The sequence below is a fragment of the Oryctolagus cuniculus genome, chromosome 5 (genome assembly GCF_964237555.1).
Source record: "Oryctolagus cuniculus chromosome 5, mOryCun1.1, whole genome shotgun sequence".
NCBI classification, from domain to species: Eukaryota; Metazoa; Chordata; class Mammalia; order Lagomorpha; family Leporidae; genus Oryctolagus; species Oryctolagus cuniculus.
Window position 1 is genome coordinate 117891612 of NC_091436.1, and position 27369 is coordinate 117918980.

Consider the following 27369-nt stretch of genomic DNA (forward strand, 5'->3'; position numbering starts at 1 on the left):
GTCACAGCGCACTGGGTCTCACTGCCAGACTTTCTGATTCAGGAGGTTCAGGGGTGAGATGAGGGAATGTGTGTTTCTAATAATTCCCAGGTGATGCTGCTGCTGCTGCTGCTGGCCTGGGACCATACTGTGAGGCTGACTGCTCTAGGTAGGTGTTAATGGCGCTGCACAGTCCTAATGTTCTGAGCCGCCTAAATAACCAGGAGGCAAGGAAGACCAGGAAAAGCTACACAGAAACCCATGTCAAGGATGTGGTTGTAGGCACTTTCTCCAACGAGAGTGTAGACAAACCAGCAACACTACAGAGAGGGGAGACCCACTCTTCTTTGGGACATTACTAAATGCTTTCGGTTTGAGCAGTAATGTGTCATTGCTAATGATCTCTTTGGCTTCCAAGTTTTACAAGTAAATCTCCAGTGGGGTTTGGTGAATTATGTGTAAAAGAAGTGACTGCTGAAGACAGCCCAGCAGAGGGCGCACTGACTCATGTGACCGCACATGATTGCAGAAGGAGCATACTATAGTAGTAGAGAACAACAATAAAAATCTTTAGCCCCTCAAAATCAAAACCAATCTCACTCTGCATGTCTCAAGTGCACTTACTAAATTGATAATAAGCATTACTTAAGGCCCAGGGACCAAGTTAGGAGCAATGGGTCTTTATCCCAGTTTTTCTAAGAAATACATCCCTCAGAAACTTCATTTATTAGTTTGTCAAAAAGATGTTAGCAGTTCATGTTTCTTAGTGGGAACAACTCTGGGGTCATCTGAAACCCATTCCCATTCAGCAGTGGGGTATCTGAGACACATTGCTTTTTAAATTCCTTTGAGTTTCTTGGAAGAAAAATTCAATATACATTAAACATATTTTGGCAAGGCAGTCAAAAGGGCAAGCCACAAGTTCAAGGTCACATGCTGTCCAGTTCTCATCCACTCTCCCCTCCCCCACAGCTGGTTTTTAGGGAACTGACAAGCCCTTGGGTGACTGCTGTAAGTGATTGCTGTAAGCCCTCTAGCTGCCTTTCATTGTCCCTCTGTCTTCCAGGCTCAACCTCCTCCCCCTCAGCAGCTACTTCCAGCCTCAGCACACAGAAGCAACTCCATTGTCAGTGCTAGCCAACAAGCCACTCTCATGCGTGGACCTTGTGGGCCGAGGTGCCATTTTTCTCATTCATTTGCCCTCCCCGCGCTCTGCCTGATGGACCTGGATGCTAGCAGTCTCCCTCCCTGCACAGCCCCCATTTGGAGACACAGAACTTGGAGCTTCACCTGCTCCTGAAGACACTGCTGCGCTGGCTTCAGATGACAGAAGCTGATTGCCTGCAGGGCTTCCCAAAAATTCACAAAGAAAGAAAGACAGATGGGCAAGGCAGGAACAGCCAGAGGACAATTAGAGGAGAAAGCAGCACAGCGGCAGGAAAAGCTCAGCACCTACCTGGGGAAAAGTTGCAGGCAGGTCCCTCCTCCTCCGTGGGATTTCTTCCCTCTGGCAGGCCTCAGCCCCGGCCCCCCCGTTGACGTGTTTAGAACAAGCATCCTTACTTATTTATTTATTTATTTCCCAGCGCTGGCAGGGTTGGCTTGCGTTTCTACACCTTCCTGTCAGAATTCTCTCAAGGAAACGGCAGCTGGTGAGCTCAGAGATGTCAGTCAGAATCTTGGCCTAGTTTGGGGCCTTGAAGATTCTTACGGAAAGTTAAAAAGGTTTCTGGGCCAATGTCTCCTTTGGGTTTTCCCTCTCCTGCCTCTCACCTTTCCCATTTTCTTTCTTTCCTTTTTTTTTTCTTTTTTCCTTTTTTACCCTGGTAACTAGCGATTTAAATTGCCTGCTTCTGTCTTTCCGACGGCCCCTCTTGGGGCGGGCTGTGGCTCTTCTTCCGGCTCAGTCCAACAGCCTGGTGATTTTCTGAGCATTTGAATCGGTACTTGTGTGCTTCTTATTTTCTCACCTCACCTATTCCCTTTTTACTCCTCCCCCACCCTGGCCTGCATGCTTCTTATCTTTTTAATCTCTATCACAGTCTCACAGAAAGCTCTCGTCTTCCTCTTTCCTTTTCTTGAATTCCCTATCCTCACCGAATAGTCTGTCATTGCCCCCACTATGCCCTGTCCACCCGTTTCTCTTTTCTTTGGTTCCGTCATTTGTTCCAGCGTTACCTCTGACTTGTGTCCTGCTCACAGATGTGGCCTAGCTTCAGGTCTCCTCTTCTCTCCTCGGGCAGTCTCAACTCTCTGCCTCCTCTTGTCTCTGCTCTTCAAAGGCAAGCTTCCTCCCTTTTGAATGTTCCAGCCCTCTGCCCACCCCCAGCACACTCTCCCACCTGTTTGTGTCTTTTAAGGGCCATGGTCATGTCCATGCCTTCTGTCCACCTCAATCACCCTGGTGACGGGCCTCTGAAAGCTGTTAAATTACACCTCTTCAGCTGTCTCGGGGCAGGAGAAATGTCCTTTGCTAAATCCTTTCTCAGATAGGCAAATCCGTATTAATGCTTCTGTTGATGGAATATACTGAAATGGTGCACGCATTATTTCAGAGTAAGAGCATCATTTTTTTCAAATGAATGAACCCCCATCTCTTGGTACTGGGTTTCTTTCGGACTATAACAATATAAATCACTTCAGATGCAGTCAGATGCAGCTATTTTAGCTTGTCTATAACTTGTTTGGTTCATTTTTCCAGTGGGAAGATGGTTGCGGTAGAGTTAGGGAAAACATGAGTAGTTTGGAGCTTGACTGGGTACTTAAAAACATATGAGAGTACTCTAAAAAGTTCATGAAAAATGGAATTAAAGAATAAATTCATTTCAATACAAAAATCAATTTTAAATCTATCCATATAAGAGGACTTCAAAGCATTCATGGCGAACAAGTTTTATGTAAAAACTGCATGAGTTTCAAAAATTTTTGGCACTAAATATACTCATCTTTTGGTTCCATTTTCCATGAAATTTTGGGAGTATCCTCATATATTTAGTTCCTGCCAGATTGTAGCATGCCATATTTCATTTTATTTTTGAAGGTTTATTTATTTGAAAGGCAGAGTGACAGAGCAAGAGAAAGAGATCATCCATCCAATGGTTCACTCCATAAATGGCTACAACAGCCAGGTTTCAGCCAGGCCAAAGACAGGAGCCAAGAACTTCATTCTAGTCTCCCACTTGAGTTGCAGGGGCCCAACTACTCTGCTTTCCAGGTACATTAGCAGGGAGCTGAATCAGAAGCAGAGTAGCTAGGCCTTGAACCTGTGCTCTGATATGGGATGCCAGCATCGCAAGAGGAGTCTTACCCTGCTGCATCACAGTATGTCCTCAGTAGTATACTATATTAAGCTTGAGAAGAATGTAGTAATGTTTATGTTCCTTGCTTTTAAAAGATTTACTGTTTTTTTTTTTTTTGGTGGGGGTTAGGACTTGAATGTGGGGGGAAAATATATATGGAACATAACTGGTGACTGATAGTGCAGAGAATAAGTCCTATTGGCATTCAGAAACAGAGATCAGTAAGTGGTGGAGCAGGTAGTATCACTTCCTGGAGGAGCCTGGGTTTCAGCTGGGTCCTGAAGGACAGAGCGGGATTGCATACAGAGAGAATAGCAGGGGTGGGGGCGGGGGCAGGAAGCTTTCTCCTATGGGGAAGGGAGAGTGGCTTGAGCAAAGGACTGGAGGTAGGAATGTTGTATAGAGTATGTTCAGAAAATATTCACTAGCCTGTAACTGGATCCAGTGCTTTGTGAAGGGGTTAGCTTGTGGAATACCTTGGGCACAAACCAGCCATTTTGATAAATATATTGATAGTAGGATATCTCAATTTTTAAAAGTGTTCTATAGATGTCTTTTCATTTGATTATTATTTATAGCCCTGGCCTATATTCCTGATGAATTATGATCTTTTTACTTTTTATTTGTTAAACTCTTTTACTGCAGCATTAAGCCTTTGACTATAATGCAAATTAAAAATGTCATCTCAAAATAAAGAAAAAAACAAAGATGAAAAAATAATTCTTTGAAACAACCCATATACAGGCAACTTCATTTGAAAAGGGCTATAGTTTTGATGGGATTTCTCATATGAATATGAATTTGAATTTGTTGATAATTGTCATCTAAATAACCATGGTCTGAAATCCACTGTTATTGAATATTCAGAAAGAAATAGTCTTTTTTTCTAATTTATAAAATATTGAAAATATCTATTTTCATCTGGCATTTGTTACTGAGAATCTGCTGTGATAAAAGTAGAAAAGTGCTAGCCCGACTCATTCACCCTGTATCAGCAGTTCTGTCTCCTTCCTACAGCCTGCCTTGAACTCTAGTCAACACTTTTGCCTTTACTGAAAGCTCAGATCCAAGCTGCCTGGATTACACATTTGTTATGGATCTGCATATTCTTCAACATGTCGTTATACTGTTCTAAAATTTAGTTTACTTTTTTTGGTGCATGTGTAAGTCTAGAATTCACAACACATTGAACTCCTGGAAGTCAAGTGTACACTAATTTTGATTTTTCTTGTTTCTAGCATAATATAAAACATACTATAAGCTTCCAAAGAATTGGACCAAAGGTTTACTAAGAGGTTACAAGAAAATATAAACCCACCGGGTACCCTACTAAGAAGATAAGCATATTTTTAATGTAGTATCAATCTTTTAGTTCTTCTGATACTTACCTAGTATCAAAAGAGGAAACTGATGGTGATTTAGTGATTTATATGTATGTAGGTTTATGCTTTCCATTGTAAGTTACAAATCCTCCTACGTCTTGTAGACTGTGGTGGATGTCAGCGAGGTCTTGATATTCGAATGTAGAAGATGGGAAATCAGAGGTATACAGCAATGAGGAGACTTGCTGAGGACCTCATGGATAATTTTCTAAGAAATTTTCTTTTTCTTTTTCTTTTTTTTGATGGAGAGAGATAGAGAGAGAGAGATCAATCTTCCATCTGCTGGATCACTCTCCAAATGGCCTCACTGTCCCAGACTGGTGTAGGCCGAAACCAGAAGCCTGGATCTCCACCCAAGTCTCCCACGAGGGTGGCAGGGAACCAAGTATTTGGACCATCCTCTGCTGGCCCCCTCCATCGCACCCTCAGGCATATTAACAGGGAGCTGGATCAGAAGCAGAGCATCTGGGACTCCAACTGGTGCAACAGTATGGGATGCTGGCATTGCTGGTGGCAGCTTAGCTCACTGTGCCACGATGCCGGCCCCACAAGGCTAGTTACTGAGAAGTTGGGATCAAATACATGTCATTACTGGTAATAAATTCTGTTGTTCACCTCAGTGTGTTTTAGTTCAAGAATTCTGACTTCATTTGATAAAGAGCCACTTCTGTTTTCCCTAAAGTCTTGTATGAACCAGATTGGTTGTTAAGGATGCAAACTGATAAGTGAAGTAGCTGTGAAGATGAGGAGTGGGGAGAGTCTCCCTGAGATCTTTCTAAGTGAGGTGCTATTTCCCATGGAAATCTCCAGGAACCAGAAAAAGTATAAAATTAGCCTGATCTGAGCAAGAAGTATCCTTCAAGACTCTCTCACTCAGTTGTCTCATTTAGCAAATAAGGAAACCAAGGCTCTGGTTAGCAAGAAGCCTTGGCTTAGTTCATAGAACCAGGGTTCCCTGACTGCCAGGTTGGGACGCTTTATATCTGTGATGATTGTCTCCTGCTTGCTGGAGAACCCCCTCTAAGGAACTTCTCCTTCTCTAGGCCACCACAGGACTGGGTGGTGGTGATGAAGGGAGTACTCAGGCTGGCTTATTCATGGCTGCAAGTCATATCTTGCAGCTCTTCAACAGTGAATGGAAACTGAGGGAAAAGGGACCACACAACTGTGAGGGGAGTGTAGAGAACAGATTGTTCCCTGTTGAAAATGGTTTCAGTGCTTTGTAGTAGGCTCCTGAATTTCATAAGGGTGATAATAATAATAATGAAATCATGGGTTGATAATAATAAATCCTTTGAGATGCTGCCAAAACTACATATTGCAGGCATTAGAAGCCAATGAGCAGCTGCTCAGCTAAATGTGGCCCCCAGTTGTCAAGAGAGACCCACCCTGATACAGAAGAAACAAATCAACAGGGATGTGCAGGGCACACACAGGGCAGAGCCACCTGGAGGTAAAGGCTTCAATTTAGACACTATCTCTGCACTTAAGGAATTAGCAATTTGAAAATGTGCTGGAAATTTCAGGCTTGACACAGAGACATGTCTGTCTTCAAGAACATGGCTGGCACAGATCAGGGATCACATAAAGTATCAAGTGCCCTAGCTGATCATCCTGTTTCCAGCCAAGTGGCTGACAGTTGTCAGGATGGTGGAGAGAGAGAAGAATTAACCTTCAACTTCTGTTTTGTGTTTCTAATATGGTTTAGTTTCCTCAGAGCTAGAAGGTAAGGCTTTTTTCCCCTATAGGGTGATTGCCAGAATTTACTGATTCGTACCTCAATGTCCACTTCTAAAGTCTAGAGGTTATAATAATTGAAATATGACCCATTCCCATTATGTTTGTTTAGAAGATTAAATGAAGTAGCTTATTTGGTTTGGGTTTATTTGTTTCAGTTATCTTTTGAGTGGTAAACAGTGAGTGATATGTTAAAAATAAGAGACCATGAAGGCACATTCAGCTTGGGGCACCACAACTATATATTTAAGGGAAGATCCAATCCAAATTTCTCATTTTGTAGTAAGGTAATGGAATCCTGAGAAACACCATTATTTTTTTATAATGCTATTTTTGTTTATTTATTTATTTTTTATATTGCCACTCTTTTTGGAATAAGCATCAGAGAGAGATAGCTGGGATCAGAATACAGACCTTTTGGCTCCTGCCTCATAATAAAGAGCTGGGCAGATCTGTTCTTCTGACTGAGTGGGATCAAATGAGATGATTGTGACAGTTATTTGTCAGCAATACAATGATAGACAAATGTGAAGTGTTATTTCACTGAAATATGTCCTCCAAAGCTTGTTATGGCAGAAAGCTAATATTCACCCTGGGTGATGGTGGAGATAAAGGGCCTCGATCACCAGCTGTTCCTCTGGAGGTTTTTCCAGCTGCTACTAAGGCCTGATCTGTGGTGGAGGAGCCCAGAAGTGGGGTATTCCAACAGTGCAGATTGCTTATAGGACTGGGCCAAAGCAGGTCAAAAGCAAAACAGTTGAAACTATTTGGCGGAACAGGTGGGAACAATGGAAAATTCATTTGGTAAAATGTATGCTTAAGTCAACACAAGTTGACCCAGTTGCTTGGTTTTGGAGGACAGTGAATATAGTGTTTAAAACCATCCATCTGGGGCAGGTGTTTGGCACAGTGGTGAAAATGCTGCTTGGGATGCCTTCAGCTTATATCAGAGAACCTGGTTCAAGTCTATGCTTCCTGTTAATGTGTGCTTTGGGAGATAGTAGATGATGGCTCAAGTATTTGGGTCCCTATCACCTACCTAGAAAACATGAATTGAATTCTTGTCTCCTGGCTTTGGTCTGGCACACCCTGGCTGTTATGGACATTTAGGGACTGAACAAGTAGATGGCGATTTTTGTTTGTTTGTCTCTCTGCCTTTGAAATGAGATAAAAAATGTTTTAAATTTTAAAAATTCCACCAGTGTTATTCCTTTCTTCTTTTCATCCTTACTCTTTCTCCCATTCCCTCATCCCCTCGCTCTCCCTTTCTTCCCTTTTCCTTTCTTCTTTTGTTATTAGCATTTGTGGATTGTTTAGAATTTAAAAGAAATCTGAAAGATGATTTAACTCTTTAGAGCTTATGAAGTGTTATTAAGTGAAAGTTGATTCATGTGGTCCACCCCCCAAATTAACATGAGGATATGTGGTTTCATTGAACCAGAGGAATTTTAGTTAGATATAAGGTAAACTGAGTTTTATTAGGTTCCTGGCTGAGAAACTCCCAACCAGCTGGTTTTACCCATTTTTTTTCTCATTTAATCCTTATAAAACTTCCTATTTGCCCAATATAGATGCTGAACTCCAGGGATTGTTTTCTTTGTCCTTTATATCATGCTGTAGCTTTTTGAATTTGGATTGTTATTTTAAAAACACAGCCTGTCTTACTTGTGTACACTTAAAAATAGGTTTTTTAAATGACACACCCTCACATGGTAACGTTTATGTCTGTACTTCAAAATTATAATTATTTGAAAGAATTAATTTCTGTGGTATTATAAATACTGACATTTAAAGTTCAAATGTTATATCATTCTTCTAAGTATATCCAATGAAACCTAATCCATAGCAATTTGACACTCCCTATCTTTCATAAAGGAAAGACAAAAGCAAGCTCTTCTAAACAGTGGAGAACTCTTCTTTTTCTTCTGGAACTTGTGTTACCCCATTTTATTTCCCACAAGAAAGTTTATCCTATTGTAGTACAATCTATTTGCAAGTATTTTAACACCTAATGACAATTTGCTGTGATAAATGTATGTAAAAATATTGAACTATTTAAGCTCTAATTAAAGATAAAAACTTTAAATTTCCTGTACAGGAATAGAACTCATCATAAAAATTTTCCTTTTAGATTGAATTATAATTATTACTATTACACAGTAACTCAAAATAGTATAAATGTGTTGCAGTTAATAATTACTAAACATAAAAATTATTTATTGGAAATATCTTATGAAGTTAATAGGGATTTTAAATTTTCCATGAGTTAATGCAATCAGAAATTGTTAGAGTGAAGGTTTGACATCAATTCTATTCTTTTTTTCCATTTATAGATATGAACACTGAGAGTATTTGCTCACATAAACAAGAAGGTATGAATCAAATGTTCTTATAGCAATTTCACAAAATACTTTGAACTACAGTTGTATTTTATGCCAGAAATCATATAGTTTTCTGCTATCAAAATCATTATTAGTGATCCATCACTGAGAACTTCATGAAGTTCTTCAATTTTGTTAAAAGAACTGGAAATGGCAAAACTTCGAGAACTTGTTACCTTATCATAGGAGTATTTTCTTGGGAGGCACAATCCGCCATAGGTCCTGAGTGTCCCTGCATATTCTTGCTGGGTATGTGAAGAATGCAAGGCTCTCACTGCTTTTTACCAGAGCCATTCCTCAGAGCAGTGAGAAATCTCGAGAGGAGGTTGCGTCTTTTCCCACCCAAAGAGCAGGCTTGCTTCTTGCAAGGAGAGTGATAGATTCCCCCAACTTCAGTATGGTGGAATAACATACCATATGAGACACTATCTTCTTTTGTCTGAATTATTGCAGTAGCCTCCTAATTGGGAATAAGACAGAGCCCTGTTCCTGCTGTGTCTTCTTATAGTTATTTTTCAACAAAGCAGCCTAAGGAATCACTTAAAACCATTGGTCAGGAGACGTCCATCTTCTGCACAACCCTCTGCATCATTCCCCTTTCTCCCAGAATAAAAACCATTGTCTTTGACCTACAAGATCCTACAGATATCTCCCATTCCGATTCCAATTCCCCGTCCCCTGATATTCTCCCCACTTTCCCACTCCTCTCACTGCCTTCCTTGATGCTCCCTCTGCATCCTGAAGATACTTCTGTTTTAGAATTTTGCATTCATTGTTTCCTCTGTCTGACATATTTTCCACAACTATTTATATGGTTGATGTCTTTATCTCCCTCAGATTTTTGTTCAATTGTCATTGGCAATGAGACTTACTTGGAGATTATTATTAAAAGCTGCAAGAATATTTCTTGGCTTAGAATTCTCAATTGCCTGTTACCCTCTGTGGTAGACTGCCTATCTGATAATCCCCAGTGATCTACACTTCCAGGTATTCCTAGCCTTGTGTAATCCGTTCTCTTTGATCAACTTGTTTTAAACTAATAGAATACGGCAAAGTTGAGGAAAAGTCACTTCCATGACTATGTTATATAAAATTTTGTCTTCTATCTTGCTAGCAGACCCCATTGCCTTCTCAATGTGTATGCTTTGATGAGGCAAGAAGCCTATGTGACTACCAACTGATAGTTGCTTCGACTCTCAGTCCAACAACTTGTGAGGAACTGCATGCTGAGTGGACCTGGAAGTGTGTATTTCACCAGCTAAGACTTTGGATGAGACTACAGACCCTGAACTGACACTTTGTGAAACACAGAGAAACAGGATCACAAAGAAACCTTGTAAAGACAGTGAAGCAGAGGATCCTGACCCACAGAAACTGCTAGGTAAAAAATTTCTTCTTTAAGCCACTAAACTTTGGAGCAATTTGTCACTGATAACAGATAACTAATATCCCCTCCATATTTTTATCTTTATAAGCTCCATGAGGGTAGAAATCTTTGTTTTCATGCTAATATATCCTGACTATTCTTAGTAGTGCTTGGAACTTAGAAGTTACTCGTATATGTTGGATGAGTGAATGAATGAATCACTGAGTTCATGAATGGTGGTCTTGTCAACTAGCATCTTTGCATCTACTAATAGAGCCCCAAGAATCAAACGTTTTCTGCGATCATATAACCCAAAAGTTATTTACATTTTTCCCAATACTCTCAGTTTTCATCAACAACAACTTAGTGTGTTGTTTCCAACAACACATTTCCACTTGTTTAATGTTCAAATTTAGATGTTTGAAAATAAAAGGGCCAGCGCCGCGGCTCACTAGGCTAATCCTCCGCCTTGTGGCTCTGGCACACTGGGTTCTAGTCCCAGTCGGGGTGCCGAATTCTGTCCCAGTTGCCCCTCTTCCAGGCCAGCTCTCTGCTGTGGTCAGGGAGTGCAGTGGAGGATGGCCCAAGTACTTGGGCCCTGCACCCCATGGGAGACCAGGATAAGTACCTGGCTCCTGCCATCGGATCAGCGCGGTGCGCCGGCCGCAGTGCACCGGCCGCGGCGGCCATTGGAGGGTGAACCAACGGCAAAGGAAGACCTTTCTCTCTGTCTCTCTCTCTCTCACTGTCCACTCTGCCTGTCAAAAAAAAAAAAAAAAAAAAAAAAAAAGAAAATAAAAGATATCACAAGGTTCCATGCTATTGCTTGTATCTAGTGTTAGGTGACTAAGGAGCAATGCATTATTTGATAATAAGGAATTAAGGAGATTTAATCATTAAAATAAAATTGTCCAAAAAATTGTCATCATTTCTCTGACATTTTTCTATATATCTAAATTCAGAGCATCCTAATGTTAACCTAAAGTTCCATTTCTTTTTTTTTTTTTTTTTTTGACAGGCAGAGTGGATAGTGAGAGAGAGAGACAGAGAGAAAGGTCTTCCTTTACTGTTGGTTCACCCTCCAATGGCCGCCACGGCTGGCGCGCTGCGGCTGGTGCACCGCACTGATCCAAAGGCAGGAGCCAGGTGCTTTTCCTGGTCTCATGGGGTGCAGGGCCCAAGTACTTGGGCCATCCTCCACAGCACTCCCGGGCCACAGCAGAGAGCTGGCCTGGAAGAGGGGCAACCGGGAAAGAATCCGGCACCCCAACCGGGACTAGAACCTGGTGTGCCGGCGCTGCAAGGCGGAGGATTAGCCTAGTGAGCCGCGGCGCCAGCCAAGTTCCATTTCTAATGTCAAACTTCGTTGTAGGAGAAATTTATCAAAGAAGAGAAAAACAGGTAGCTGTGCTCTATTGTAGTTTCATAGGGTCTTGATTTAAAATAAAATTTATTTATCTATTTGAGAGGGAGAGAGAGAGGGAGAAAGAAAGTGACAGAGAACGAGAGGTAAGGGAGAGAGAGATGGAGTGCTCCCATCTTCTGTTTAACTTTCCAACTACTGTCAACAGCCAAGCCTGGGTAAGGCTGAAGCCAGTAGCTGGAAATGCAATCTAGATCTCCGGTGTGAGTGGTAAGAACCCAATTACTTGAGCCATCACTACTACGTCCCAGGGTCTGATTTAGCAGAAAGCTGGAGTCAGAAGTCAGAGCTGGGAATCTACTGTGGAACATGGGAGGCTTAACTAGTGTCTTAATTACTAGGCCAAATACCCATCTCTGTGGGGTCTTGATTGAAGCAGGCTAATCAGTCACCAACATCATTTTGAATTGTACTTTTTCTCCTAGTAGTTCTCTCTCTCTCTCTTTTTTTTTTTTTTTTTTTTTTGACAGGCAGAGTGCAGAATGGACAGTGAGAGAGAGAGAGACAGAGAGAAAGGTCTTCCTTTGCCATTGGTTCACCCTCCAATGGCCGCCGCGGCCGGTGCACTGCGGCCGGCGCACCGCACTGATCCGATGGCAGGAGCCAGGTACTTATCCTGGTCTCCCATGGGGTGCAGGGCCCAAGTACTTGGGCCATCCTCCACTGCACTCCCTGACCACAGCAGAGAGCTGGCCTGGAAGAGGGGCAACCGGGACAGAATCCGGCGCCCTGACCAGGACTAGAATCCAGTGTGCCAGCGCCGCAAGGCGGAGGATTAGCCTAGTGAGCCACGGCGCTGGCCTCTCCTAGTAGTTTCACATATTATGCGTTCAATCAGGGATATTTCTGTCTATGAGTTTATTAATATTTACTCTATATCTCTATATAAAATAGACACAAGTAAATTTATAGAATGATTCAGAGGAGGTGTGTTTGAGTAGATTCTATGAGAAGTAGCATTGCATCTATGTTTTTTTTTTTTCTACAGTACCCAAGGAATTGTCAGTAGCACCTAACAGAGGCATTTGGTAGCTTGTGCACTTATTTGTGAATATATAACCACCCCTACCCCCAGGCATCTCAGAAATTGTGATGTCTTTAAGGGAAATTGCAAGAAGCCAAAGTTCTGCTGAGCATGTAGGAAAGAGCAAGTGCCAGGGACATTTGAGCTAATGACACCACATTTGCCACCACATTCCAATGTAGGGGGCCCCGTGGAAACTCCGGTTACATTTAAAAACTTTCGTTCTTTGTGAGCAACAACTGGTGAAAGTCCTTCCTTCTTCCCTATCAGCTGTCTCTTGAATTGCCGCCCCTGAGCCCTCGCCCTTTCACAAAATCCTAAGACTGGGAGCTACTATTTTTTCAATAATTCTCAGTGAATTAAGCCTTTATTTTCCCTGATTTTTTTTTTTCCAAAGCAAAACTGAACCTTCTCTGTGAACCCTCTGCTGGACTAGTTAGAACAGATCACAGTCTTCCTGGCAATCACTTGAAGGAGACAAGGGAGGGTAGCCCTCATGAAGGCTGCAGGAGAATGGGGAGTGTGAACTGCCTGGCCTCCTTCATCTGCGGACAGTGTCACTGCCTCCCACCTGTTTCCTCACTCCAGCCATGCCCTCTTAGCCTGAGACTGGCATGTTGCCTGGTTAATGTTTAAAACAAAAACCGGTTGAACAGAAGGAATTTTCCTAAAGCACAAAAGGCCTTCTTGCTAACCACCCCCACTCCCACCCGCCACTGCTGCTGGCCCCCACTTGAATTTTCTTTTGGTGGAGAACACCATTTGTATAATTTCAAATAATGCCTGGTAGGTAGCAATTCAGCTTCTTGGGGAAGAATATTTTTAGCATTTATGTCATGAAAGATACTATAGACTTTAAGAGCAAGGTTGGGAGCAGCACTGAGATCAGAGGTCTCTGGACACCAGGGTGGGTCTTAGGTACTTTGAACACAAACCATTTAAAAAGTAGGCCATGAAGTGAGCCCATAAATCAGCAGAATGGTCAATGGAGGACTCAGGCAGGGTGGTTTCTGAGAAGGAACATCCATCAACTCTTTCATGATGAGACAATCATTAACTAGTCCTAACCACACTTGAAGAGTGTTTTGGAATTTTGATTCAATGTGTTTAATGTGGGCATCAGGAGAAAGGAACTAAGTAAATATTTGACATTGAGCCTGTGCTCTGGAAGAGAGGAGGTGAGGAGAGACTACTGAAATAAACTAGTTTATTTTGAAATGTTTAATAAGACTGAAAGAACATATGCTAGGAGTGTCTGTATCTCTTCTTCCCCAGATTAAATTATCCTAGCTGACCATTCATGCACAGCCTCCCTTTCCCACTCTGCTAGGAATCTAGGGGTGGTCTCCTGGGGTTACAAATGTCTAGGGCATATCAAGGGTTGACCCCACAGGTGTACAAATGAATAGTTATTAGAGGATATTTACCTGTGTGGTCATGCTCCTATACAGGCACTGTCTGGAGATTAGAGGAATAGTCTTAGTGCACAGAAAGGATAATGGATAAAATAACACATTGGATATTTTATTCAATGATGTATTCTAAATGATTAGGACTTGTTTGTTAAACAAATGGCTGTGCTCACATAATGGCCTGCTAAGGCTTCCAACACCTGAGTACTTCACACAAGAGTTGTTTCCCTCATGCACTGCTTCTGCATCTTCTGGGTCATAGCTCAACTTTGTCACAACTTTGGGTTGTGACCCAGCCATTCAAATTCCTGTGCATTTCCAGTGCCCTGTCCCAGTGCTTTCTCACAGTCTGTCTCTCTTGCCTACCATCTTAGCCTTCCTATACCTCAAGAAAAGGAAGTATTGATTTTACCTCTTTTCACAAATGATAGCATTCCTTCTTCTTGTCTTTTTTTTTTTTAAAGATTTATTTTATTTATTTGAAAGACAGAGTGACAGAGAGAGGTAGAGACACAGAGAGAGGTCTTCTATCCACTGGTTCACTCCCCAGTTAACTGCAATGGCCAGAGCTGTGCCGATCTGAAGCCAGAAGCTTCTTCCGGGTTTCCTTTGTGGGTGCTGGGGCCCAAGGACTTGGGCCATCTTCTATTGCTTTCCCAGGCCATAGCAGGGAGCTGGATTGGAAGTGGAGCAGCCAGGAGTAGAACCGGCACCCATTAGGGATGCCGGCACTTTAGGCCAGAGCTTTAACCCACTGCGGCACAGCGCTGGCCCTCCTTCCTCTTGTCTTAAAGAGAGCTTTCCTTATCCCTATGTATACTTCCTCTAAATAGGAGCTAGCTTTACAGTTTTAAGATGAATAAACAAACACACAACTTCGTAATCTTTCAGGATTTTTGCCGCATGTGAAATCTGGCTGCCCATCCCCATGCTCCCACCATGCACCTGATTTCTAAAGTTTCCCAGGTAACATAGATACCATTTGCAGTTATTTTATGGGCTAGAAGTGGCTATTCTTTATTCCATAGGCATAATAATTGACCTGGCATCAGCTAGGTTGATTTGTGGTATATTTCATAGTGATAGAATTGAGGAACAGGAAAGCAAAAAGGGAAATGCTATTTTCTCTCCCTTATCATTAATTCATTCAACAGACATGTTTTGCACACAGTGTTAGGCAGTGTTCCTAGAACTTGGGAATGCAGTATTAATCAGGGCAAGATAGATCCCTGTCTTCCTGAAGCTTACCGTTTATCAGATAAGTTAATGCTTTCTTTCCTGTGTCAGTGGTTATAGGAGTCATATATAGTTGGAAGGCCTATAGTCATCTGTGACTTCTACCAAAGGACTCTAATTAGAGGGCTGGGAGCACTTGGGTGCTAATTAGCTTGATGTAATCCGGATTGTGTTAATTCCTGGTGAGGCCTAACCTGATCCAAGGAAAAGAATTAACAAGAATATATACAAAAAAGTTTTCTAGTCAAATCTGGAAGTAAGACAGGATGCATTTTTTTTTAGCTCAGGTTTAATGTTGCAACATAAGCTAAACCAATGGAATCTGAGAAAAAATATTTTTTTTTCTATTAGAAAAATACAAATACTATCTTAAAAGACTACTAATTGGGAGAAAATATTTGAAACCTACCCATGTATATTCATATATCAGCAAAAGTAATATATCTGTAATATATAGAAAGCCAACATAAATAAAAAGACATAGAGTAAAATTACAATTCAAAAACAGGTATAGATTATTGTATTGGTCAAGTCCCAGAGGAAACAAAGACAATTCAAAGGATTTCAGCGAAGAAGAGTTTATGAAGAGACTATTGATAGAGTTGTAGCCAAAACTAAGAGGATAAATAAAAAAGGCATTAGCAAAAGCAGTAAGCATTAACATTAGTAGCTCTGGAGACACAAGGGGAAGAATGACTTCACAGAGCTTGGAGAGAGTTGGAGTTCTGGTTGAGGGGGTTTCCTTCCTGTAACTGAGTCTCAAGAATATAAGTCAGCATCCCTGGTCAAGGCCAAGGCATAGAAGGGTGACGAATGGATCTTTGGTGGAGGTGGGACAAACAGAATAAGCAGGACAGTCATGAAAAGGCATCCCCAGCTTAAAAATAAATATCTAATAAATCTTTATGTAGAAGCTCCTCAACATCTCATATAAGTAATAAGGTGTAATGACATATAATTTTCTCTCATTCGTTTGGCAACATTAAATGAAGTACACTATTTAATATTGCTGGGGTGAGAAGAAACAAGAATTCTAAAATTATTGGTAGTACAAAGTTGATAGCTTCCTGGAGAATAATTTGCATGAACAGCAATTTGACCCAGCAATCCAGCTTCTTGAAGTGGCATCTTCCACTGAACAACAGTAGAGCTGAATTAGTGGAGCTGACTGTTGTTTTCAGATGTCATCCCTGCCCTTTTGGAGGTAACCATCTACAAAGGAAGATAATCCTTTCTTACCCCTTGCTAATAACTCGCATCCCAAAGATGAAAATCAGAAAATATTTACAGGGTACCTATTATATAACAAAGTTTTTAGAAGGAATTAAAGATAAGAAGTGAATAAGCCTTGGCCCCTGTCTTTGAGGTCTTACAATTAAATGGCAATAGGTTATGCACCAGATAATTTGAACATAAGATAGTAAAAATGGAAGTAGCAGGCACATTCACAGAGTCAAGTGGGGCAAAGAGGAAAGGGAGAAACACTCAGACCTGGGATACAGGGGGCTATTCTTAGAGGAGTTATCATGTAAAATGATTTTTGAGAGATAAGCAAGAGAGCTATCCAAGTCAATAAGGAGGAAAAGTCACTCTGAATAGAAAGAATAGCGGGCGGGAGCGGCAAGATGGCAGAATAGGAAGGGAGCACACTGATAGTCTGGGAAGAGACAGTTTAATAAAAGTGGAGATACTGCAGGTTCAAGGAAGAGTAGGGGAAAAAACAGCAGAGGAAACTCTTCCGGAACTAGTGATTCACAGTGGACCTGCATGGAGAGCATGGGAGCCCACAGTTCGGGACACCAGCGGCAGACTCAACACACCAGCGCTGGAACGCGAACTGTGAGGAATTACTTCCCCTTTGAATCAAAAAAAGAAAGAAAGAAAGAGAGAAAGATTTACCACTCCTAACCTGGGAGTGTCACCTTTGGCACACCCTTAACCCTGAGGAACCAAACAGAGCTCTCAGGCCACACCCATCTCAAGCCTCTAAGGCTCCATCAAAAGAAGGCAGTCCAATTAATACAGTCATAGTATAACAAGAAAAAACACCACAGCAAGGGAAGAAGAATCCAAAGATATCTCCACAATGCCAAGCAACAAATGCAAAAACCGAGGAAACAAGAACAAGGAAGACATTATGACACCCCCAAATGAACAAGACACCCCAATTCAAGATTATGAAAATGATGAGATGGAAGAAATGCAAGATACAGATTTCAAAAATTTATAAGAACAATTAGAAGTTTTCAAAAACAAATGTTTGAAATACAGAATTCCTTACTGGACAGGATAGAAAATCTCCTTTGAGAAAATGAAATCTTAAGGAGGAATCAAAATGAAATGCAGAAACTAGTAGAACAGGAAAGTGTGATAGTGAAGAGAAATCAAAATGAACTGAAGAACTCAATAGATCAAATGACAAACACATTAGAGAGCCTTAAAAACAGAGTCAGTGAAACAGAAGAGAGAATATCGGACTTAGAAGACAGAGCACAGGAAAGTGTACAGTCAAACCAAAGAAAAGAAGAGGAAATTAGAAATCTAAAAAATATTGTTGGGAATCTACAGGATACTATTGAAAAACCCAACATTTGGGTTCTAGGAGTTTCTGAAGGCATGGAGAGAGAGAAAGAATTAGAAGGCCTTTATAGTGAGATACTTGCAGAGAACTTCCAGGGTTTGGAGAAGGACAGAGACATCCTAGTACAGGAAGCTCATAGAACCCCTAGTAAACATGACCAAAAGAGATCCCCAGCACGACACGTTGTAACTAAACTCACCACAGTGAAACATAAAGAAAAGATCCTAAAATGTGCAAGAGAGAAACGTCAGATTACTCTCAGAGGATCTCCAATCAGACTCACAGCAGACTTCTCATCAGAAACACTACAGGCTAGGAGGGAATGGCGAGACATAGCCCAGGTACTAAGAGAGAAAAACTGCCAGCCCAGAATATTATATCCTGCTAAGCTCTCATTTGTGAATGAAGGTGAAATAAAGACCTTTCATAGCAAACAGAAATTGAAAGAATTTGTCGCCTCTGGTCCAGCCCTACAAAAGATGCTTAAAGATGTGTTATACACAGAAACACAGAAACATGGTCATCAATATGAAAGAAGGTAAAGGAAGGAAACCTTACAGCAGAAGATCACAGGGAATTCAAAGCATATATTAGAAAATATCTTTAGCAAATGGCAGGGCAAAGTTACTACTTATCAATAGTCACGTTGAACGTTAATGGTCTGAACTGTCCAGTTAAAAGACATAGATTGGCTGATTGGGTTAAGGAACAAAACCCATCTATTTGCTGCTTACAAGAAACACATCTTTCCAACAAAGATGCATACAGACTGAAAGTGAAAGGCTGGAAAAAGATATACCATGCCAACAGAAATGAAAAAAGAGTGGGTGTAGCCATCTTAATATCGGACAACATAAACTTTACCACAAAAACTGTTAAGAGAGACAAAGAGGGGCACTATATAATGATTAAGGGATCAATTCAACAGGAAGATGTAACGATTATCAATGTACATTCACCTAATTACAGGGCACTGGTTTATTTAAAAGATCTGTTAAGGGACTTAAAGGGAGACTTAGACCCCAATACAATAGTACTGGGGGACTTCAATACTCCACTCTCAGAAATAGACAGCTCAACAGGACAGAAGATTAACAAGGAGACAGTAGATGTAAATGACACTATAGCCCAAATGGATCTAACAGATATCTACAGAACTTTTCATCCTACACATAAAGCATTTACATTCTTCTCAGCAGCACATGGAACCTTCTCTAGGATTGACTACATACTTGGCCATAAAGCAAGTCTCAGCAAATTCAAAAGAATTAGAATCATATGATGGAGCTTCTCAGACCATAAAGGAATGAAGTTGGAAAGTAGCAACTCAGGAATCCCTAGAGCATGTGCAAACACATGGAGATTGAACAACATGCTCCTGAATGAACACTGGGTCACAGAAGAAATCAAGAGAAATCAAAAACTTTCTGGAAGTAAATGAGGATAACAGCACAACATACCAAAACTTATGGGATACAGCAAAAGCAGTGTTAAGAGAAAAGCTTATATCAATACGTGCCTACATCAAGAAATTGGAAAGGCACCAAATAGATGAGCTTTCAATTCATCTCAAGGATCTAGAAAATCTGTAGCAAACCAGACCCAAATCTAGTAGGAGAAGAGAAATAATTAAAATCAGAGAAGAAATCAACAGGATTGAATAAAAAAAATTACAAAAAATCAGCCAAACGAGGAGCTGGTTTTTTGAAAAAATAAACAAAATTGACACCCCATTGGCCCAACTAACTAAAAAAAGAAGAGAAAAGACCCAAATCAATAAAATCAGAAACTAAAAAGGAAACATAACACCAGACACTACAGAAATAAAAAGAATCATCAGAAATTAATACAAGGACTTGTATGTCAGCAAACAGGGAAATCTATCAGAAATGGAGAGATTCCTGGACACATGCAACCTACCTAAATTGAACCAGGAAGACATAGAAAACCTAAACAGACCCATAACTGAGACAGAAATTGAAACAGTAATAAAGGCCCTCCCAACAAAGAAAAGCCCAGGGCCAGATGGATTCACTGCTGAATTCTACCAGACATTTAAAGAAGAACCAACTCCAATTCTCCTCAAACTATTCAGAACAATCGAAAAAGAGGGAATCCTCCCAAATTCTTTTTATGAAGCCAGCATCACTTTAATTCCTAAGCCAGAGAAAGATGCAGCACTGAAAGAAAATTACAGACCAATATCCCTGATGAACATAGACGCAAAAATCCTCAACAAAATTCTCGCCAATAGAATGCAACAACACATTAGAAAGATCATCCACCAAGACCAAATGGATTTATCCCTGATATGCAGGGATGTTTCAATGTTCGCAAAACAATCAATGTGATACACCACATTAACAGACTGCAGAAGAAAAACCATATGATTATCTCAATAGATGCCGAGAAAGCATTTGATAAAATACAACACCCTTTCATGATGAAAACTTTAAGCAAACTGGGTATGGAAGGAACATTCCTCAATACAATCAAAGCAATTTATGAAAAACCCATGGCCAACCTCCTATTGAATGGGGAAAAGTTGGAATCATTTCCACTGAGATCTGGTACCAGGCAGGGATGCCCACTCTCACCACTGCTATTCAATATAGTTCTCGAAGTTTTAGCCAGAGCTATTAGGCAAGAAAAAGAAATTAAAGGGATACAAATTGGGAAGGAAGAAGTCAAACTATCCCTCTTTGCAGATGATATAATTCTTTAAGGGATCCAAAGAACTCTACTAAGAGACTATTGGAACTCATAGAAGAGTTTGGCAAAGTAGCAGGATATAAAATCAATGCACAGAAATCAACAGGCAATGCCATGGCTGAGGAAGAACTCCTAAGATCAATCCCATTCACAATAGCTAAAAAAACAATCAAATACCTTGGAATAAACTTAACCAAGGATGTTAGAGATCTCTACGATGAAAATTACAAAACCTTAAAGGAAGAAATAGAAGAGGATATCCAAAAATGGAAAAATCTTCCATGCTCATGGATTGGAGGAATCAATATCATCAAAATGTCCATTCTCCCAAAAGCAATTTACAGATTCAATGAAATACCAATCAAAATACCAAAGACCTTCTTCTCAGATCTGGAAAAAATGATGCTGAAAATCATATGGAGATACAGGAGTCCTCGAATAGCTAAATCAATCCTGTACAACAAAAACAAAGCTGGAGGCATCACAATACCAGATTTCAGGACATACTACAGGGCAGTTGTTATCAAAACACCATGGTATTGGTACAGAAACAGATGGAGAGACCAATGGAACAGAATAGAAACACCAGAAATCAATCCAAACATCTACAGCCAACTTATATTTGATCAAGGATCTAAAACCAATCCCTGGAGCAAAGACAGTATATTCAATAAATGGTGCTGGGAAAATTGGATTTCTACGTGCAGAATCATGAAGCAAGACCCCTACCTTTCACCTTACACAAAAATCCACTCAACATGGATTAAAGACTTAAATATACAACCTGACACCATCAAATTATTAGAGAACATTGGAGAAACCCTGCAAGATATATGTACTGTTAAAGACTTCCTAGAAAAGACTCTGGAGGCACATGCAGTCAAAGCCAAAATTAACTACTGGGATTGCATCAGATTGAGAAGTTTCTGTATTTCAAAAGAATCAGTCAGGAGAGTGAAGAGGCAACCAACAGAATGGGAAAAATATTTGCAAACTATGCAACAGATAAAGGGATGATAACCAGAATCTATAAAGAAATCAAGAAACCCCACAACATCAAAACAAACAACCCACTTATGAGATGGGCCAAGGACCTCAATAGACATTTTTCAAAAGAGGAAATCCAAATGGCCAACAGACACATGAAAAAATGTTCAAGATCACTAGCAATCAGGGAAATGAAAATCAAAACCACAATGAAGTTCCACCTCACCCCGGTTAGAATGGCTCACATTCAGAAATCTACCAACAACAGATGCTGGAGAGGATGTGGGGAAAAAGGGACACTAACCCACTGTTGGTGGGAATGCAAACTGGTTAACCCACTATGGAAGTCAGTCTGGAGATTCCTCAGAAACCTCAATATAACCCTACCATACAACCCAGCCATCCCACTCCTTGGAATTTACCCAAAGGAAATTAAATTGGCAAACAAACATGCTGTCTGCACCTTAATGTTTATTGCAGCTCAATTCACAATAGCTAAGACCTGGAACCAACCCAAATGCCCATCAACAGTAGACTGGATCAAGGAATTATGGGACGTGTACTCTATAGAATACTATACAGCAGTCAAAAACAATGAAACCCAGTCATTTGCAACAACATGGAGGAATCTGTAAAACATTATGCTGAGTGAATTAAGCCAGTCCCAAAGGGACAAATATCATATGTTCTCCCTGATCGGCAACAACTAACTGAGCACTAAAGAGGAAACCTGTTGAAGTGAAATGGACACTATGAGAAACAGTGATTGATCAGCTCTTGTCCTGACTGTTGATGTACAATGTAATACTTTATTCATTTTAGTATTTTTTTGTTTTGTTCTAGTACTATTGGTTAAACTCTGTAATTAACACACGATTATTCTTAGGTGTTTAAACTTTCACTGAAAAGTGATCCCTGTTAAATATAAGAGTGGGAATAAGAGAGGGAGGAGATGTACAATTTGGGACATGCTCAATCGGACTTGCCCCAAATGGTGGAGTTAGAAATGTGCCAGGGGATTCCAATACAATCCCATCAAGGTGGCATGTACCAATGCCATCTCACTAGTCCAAGTGATCAATTTCAGTTCACAATTGATCACACTGATAGGTCTAAGAGTCAAAGGGATCACACAAACAAGACTAGTGTCTGCGAATACTAACTGATAGAATCAAAAAGGTAGAGAACGATCCATCATAGGAATCGGCATATACAGCAGACTCATAGAATGGCAGATGTCCTAAATAGTACTCTGGCCTCAGAATCAGCCCTTAAGGCATTTGGATGTGGCTGAAGAACCCATGAGAGTATTTTAGATATGGAAAGCCAAGACACTCTTGGGAGGGGGGGCGGAGAAGACCTAAGTGAAAGATCTCTGTGAGTGAGATCCCAGTGGAAAGAATGGGCCATCAAAGAAGGAGGTACCTTTCTCTGAAGGGAGGAGAGAACTTCCACTTTGACTATGACCCTGTAAGAATAAGATCGAAGTCAGAGAACTCAAAAGGCTTCCATAGCCTTGGCAACTCATGACTAGAGCCTAGGGAGATTACTGAGGCCATAAACAAGAGTGTCAAATTGTTAAGTCAACAACAGGAGTCACTGTGTACTTACTTCTTATGTGCGATCTGTCCTTAATGTGTTGTCCAATGTGAAGTAATGCTATAACTAGTACTGAAACAGTATTTTACACTTTGTGTTTCTGTGTGGGTGCAAACTGATGAAATCTTTACTTAATATATACTAAATCGATCTTCTGTATATAAAGATAATTGAAAATGAATCTTGATGTGAATGGAATGGGAGAGGGAGCGGGAGATGGGAGGAGTGCGAGTGGGAGGGAAGTTAAGGGGGTGGAGAGCCATTGTAATCCATAAACTGTACTTTGGAAATTTATATTTACTGAATAAAAAAATTTAAAAAAAGAATAGAAAGAATAGCTTGAGAGAATCATGAAGGCAGGAAACAAAATGGCATATTGATTAGAAACAAGATCAGCTTAGCAGATTTCTGCTACCAAAAAACTCAGTCAAAATATATTAGCACGTTTTGAAAAAGCTGTACATCAGGAAATGGACAGTAGTTCTTCAGAGACAAAAACAAATGAGGTCCTAACAAATACCATGATTTCTGTTTAGAGATTGGTTTCAGGCTGTGGAGCAGGGAGTAGGAGCCCCGATGGAGCTGAGTGCAATCTCTTGAGTTGTGGAGATGTAGCTTAGAGTCTGGGGAGGCCAAAGGGCCTATAAATCATATGTTATTTAATGACAGAGATGGGTTTTAAGAAATATGTCATTAGACAGTTTCATTATATGGACTTAATGAAGTACCCTTACACAAACCTACCTGTATGATATAGCCTGTTATACACCAAGACTATATATATAAACTATATATATAGTCATATACTTGTATGAGGTTCATTATTGACTGAAATGCCATTATGCAACACTTGACTATGTTTCATTGATATTTGTAAAGCATGATTGAGAAAAATTGAAGCAGATCAAATAATGGAGAGATATATGTATTATTCATGTATTGGAAAACTCAATATTGTTAAGGCATCAGTTCTTCCTAAGTTGATCTATAGATTCAATGCAACCTCAAACAAAATCCCTATAAGATATCCATTCCATTCTACTCCTTGGTATTTCTTTAAGACAAAAGAAAACATATATCCATTCAAATACTTGTACATAAATGTTCATAGCACCTTTATTTGTAAAGACCAAAATTTGGAAACCATCAAGTGTTCATTAACAGTTGGGTAGTAAAAAATTGTGACCTAGACATACAATGGAATACTACTCAATGGTAAGAAAGAATGATTTGTTTATGCGTGCTACAACATGGATGTATATATAAATTCAGATAAAAATAATAAATATTAATATTAATAGATAATATTAATATTAATAAATATTAAAAATAATAAATATTAGATAAATTATTTGTTAAAAATTCTTGAAAATGTAAATAAATCTGTGGTGATAGGGAGAAGATATGTGGCTGCTTGGAAAATTAGGTCGGGGGTTGGTGAGAGAGAAGTATTACAAAGGGGTATGAATAAAGTTTTGGGAGTGATAAGTATTTTTGTTATCTTGATGGTGGTGATAGTTTGATATATATTTATATATGTCAAAATGTATCAAATGGAACATTTTAAATAAATACAATTTATCATATATTAATTATACTTCAACAAATCATTAAAACTGTCAGTGTACAATGATGGAAGTTAAGATTGGAGAGGTAGGCAAACGGTAGGGTGTGTAGGGTCTTGTATACCATCATCTTTCAGATCATGCTATGTTTTGTACAGCCCCTTCTCTCAGTTGTGAAGAAGGTGAATTTGAGAGTGGCAAGATTTGGGCTGGGCTGAAGCTGAAGCTTGGCACTGGCAACTCAATTCAGGTCTCCCACATGGATGCCAGGAGTCTAACAGGAAAATGGTTAGGAATGGAGCCGTGAGGAGATACAGAGATTTAGGGGTATGTGTTGGAGGAAGAACCCTCATGGATTTAGAGAGCATAGAGGGTGGACAGGGAGGAGTCAAGGAATAAAGCGTTTCAAGAAATTAATGATCAAATTCCATTTTCATTAACTTAATACTAATAATAGTATCAGAGCTTTTTATTAGTTGCTATTGCTGAGTAACAATTTACCATAACTTATGTTCCTAAAACAACACACATTTATTTTTGTAATTGAGGTAATGAGTGAGGGATTCTCCTGCTGACTTTGAACAATCATACTGCTACGCTGTGAGCTGCCTATGATAAAGGCTAAATGGAGAAGGCCTATGTGTTGTCTCTAGGAAATAAGGTGGGGAGGGTCTTTAGCTGACAGCCAGTAAGAAGGCAGGGTTCTCAGTCTTACAGCGATAGGGGAAATGAATTCTGCCAAAACTCTGAATGCATTTGGAAGCAGATACTTGTCCAGTCAAATCTCCAGATGAGAATCTCCATTCATTACCTCAATGACCAAGTGCAGTGTAACTGGGTCTTTGCAGGGGTGGGTGAATGTCTTTCCTGTGGAACCCGTAAGGCTAGCAAAATCATCTGGTCTGGCTTGCTAAGGCAACTGCAGGCAGGAGCTGAAATTCAATAAATCTATAGCAGGCTAATTTTTAAGTTGATAATTCTGTATGGCCTGTGATTGACTCTATAAATACCCAAATGGTCCTTGGCAGAAAATGGAGTCCCCACTCCTGGTAGGATCTCTTAAGACTGCAATCAAGATATTGCCTGGTTTGCATTCTCATCTGAAGATTTGAATGGATAAGAATCCACTTCCAAATTCATTCAGAGTTTTGGCAGAATTCATTCCCCCTATAGTTGTAAGACTGAGCATCCTGGCTTCTCACTGGCTGTCAGCTAGAGCTCCCCCCTCCCTCATTTCCTACAGATGGCACATAGGTCTTCTTCATTTGGCCCTCACAATAGGCTGCTCACAATATAGCCATTTGATTGTTCAAAGTCAGCAGGAGAATATCTCACTCATGTTTGCTCAAATGCATTCTTATATAAAACAACAATCAAAGGAAGGTCATCCATTATCACACTCTATTAGCTAAGAAAAAACCATGGGTTCTGTATACACTAAGAGGGAGGAAATATAAGTGCATGGTGCATTGGAGTCACTTTAGGGTGTAGCTTGTACAGTCCTGTTAGATACAGGGATTTCCAAAACTCAGAGAAGTGAGGCTAGTTAGGAGGTGGTAACAGTAATGCAGGCACAAGGTGTTGGGGACTGAACAATGTAATGACTGTGGACAAGATGAGAGGTGGCTGGGTTTGAGAGACCAAAAGAAGACTTGGCAAATGTGGGAGGATTGGAGAGTAAGGAGGCAAATTTCTGACAGGGGCATTGTAAAGGTAGACAGTGAGTTCAGTTTGAGCATGTTGTGATGATATCTAGTAGCATACATGATAAATAGTTTGAGGAGAGAGACTGACAGAGAGAGAGAGAGAGAGAGAGAGAGAGAGAGAAATAGATGCATGGATAGAAAAATTGTTTAAGATGAAGATTTGAGCCTCAGCAACATATTTGCCTTACTATAAGGCAAAGAAATTGTCTGGTCCTCTCTTTCAGTCATTTATATCTGTGTCATAGAATAAAACAGTGTGAGGAACACTATACCATGTTGCTAAGTGAAACAAGTCCAAGTCCATTTTTCTAGCTTATTTATGACCAGCAGACATAAAGACAGACTTGACACTCTTATTGTTTAGATGGCAAGGGTGGAGAGGAGAGACCCATTAGTCATACCTCTCCCCCATTCAACACATCTGCTGCCCCTGTGATGGGAAGGCTGGTAGTACAACTCCTAAACACTGGCTGATATATGAGGGCTCCACGGGACTGAGCTGGTGGCTGAAACTAAAGAAATCCCAAACCAGTTGTCAAAGCAGCTGCATGAACCATAAATTGCTTGTAGAAGCAGACCCTGTGGCTGTTGATGGGAACAGAGTGAAACAGGAGCAGCTACAGTTGGTATAGGTTTCCCTATCCAGCTTAGAGCTGCAGAATTCTGGATTCTTTCTTGCGGGTGGAAAAAATCCATAGTTATAGTTTCCTTTGGTGTCCCCTAATCAGGATGGTGTAGACAAGCTTCCCCATGGTAGCCGGTCCTACCACTGCAATGACTCATTACCAAGGGAACATTGAGAAATTTCTGTCCTGTGAGGTCAATAACAAGGCAGCTCTTTTCTGAGTCTTTCAGTTTTTTTTTTTTTAACCACGTTGCTGTTAATGGCACCATGAATGTCTTTTTACAGATGAGGGGAAGCAATCTTGTAAATTCATCTCTGTTTAGTTTCTTCCTTTGCAGGTGGCAACTTAAAACCT

At 40.4% G+C, this 27369-nt stretch overlaps 1 protein-coding gene across 1 annotated transcript in view; it reads left to right on the forward strand.

Moving 5' to 3' along the window:
- Nucleotides 1-27369, forward strand: part of PKHD1 (PKHD1 ciliary IPT domain containing fibrocystin/polyductin) — a 579994-nt gene that overhangs the window by 1587 nt on the left and 551038 nt on the right. Inside the window, exons 2-4 of the mRNA XM_070074011.1 lie at nucleotides 8731-8769; nucleotides 9616-9765; nucleotides 9893-10159. The gene's annotated coding sequence lies outside the window, so the exon portion shown is untranslated. The remainder of the gene's footprint in view (nucleotides 1-8730; nucleotides 8770-9615; nucleotides 9766-9892; nucleotides 10160-27369) is intronic.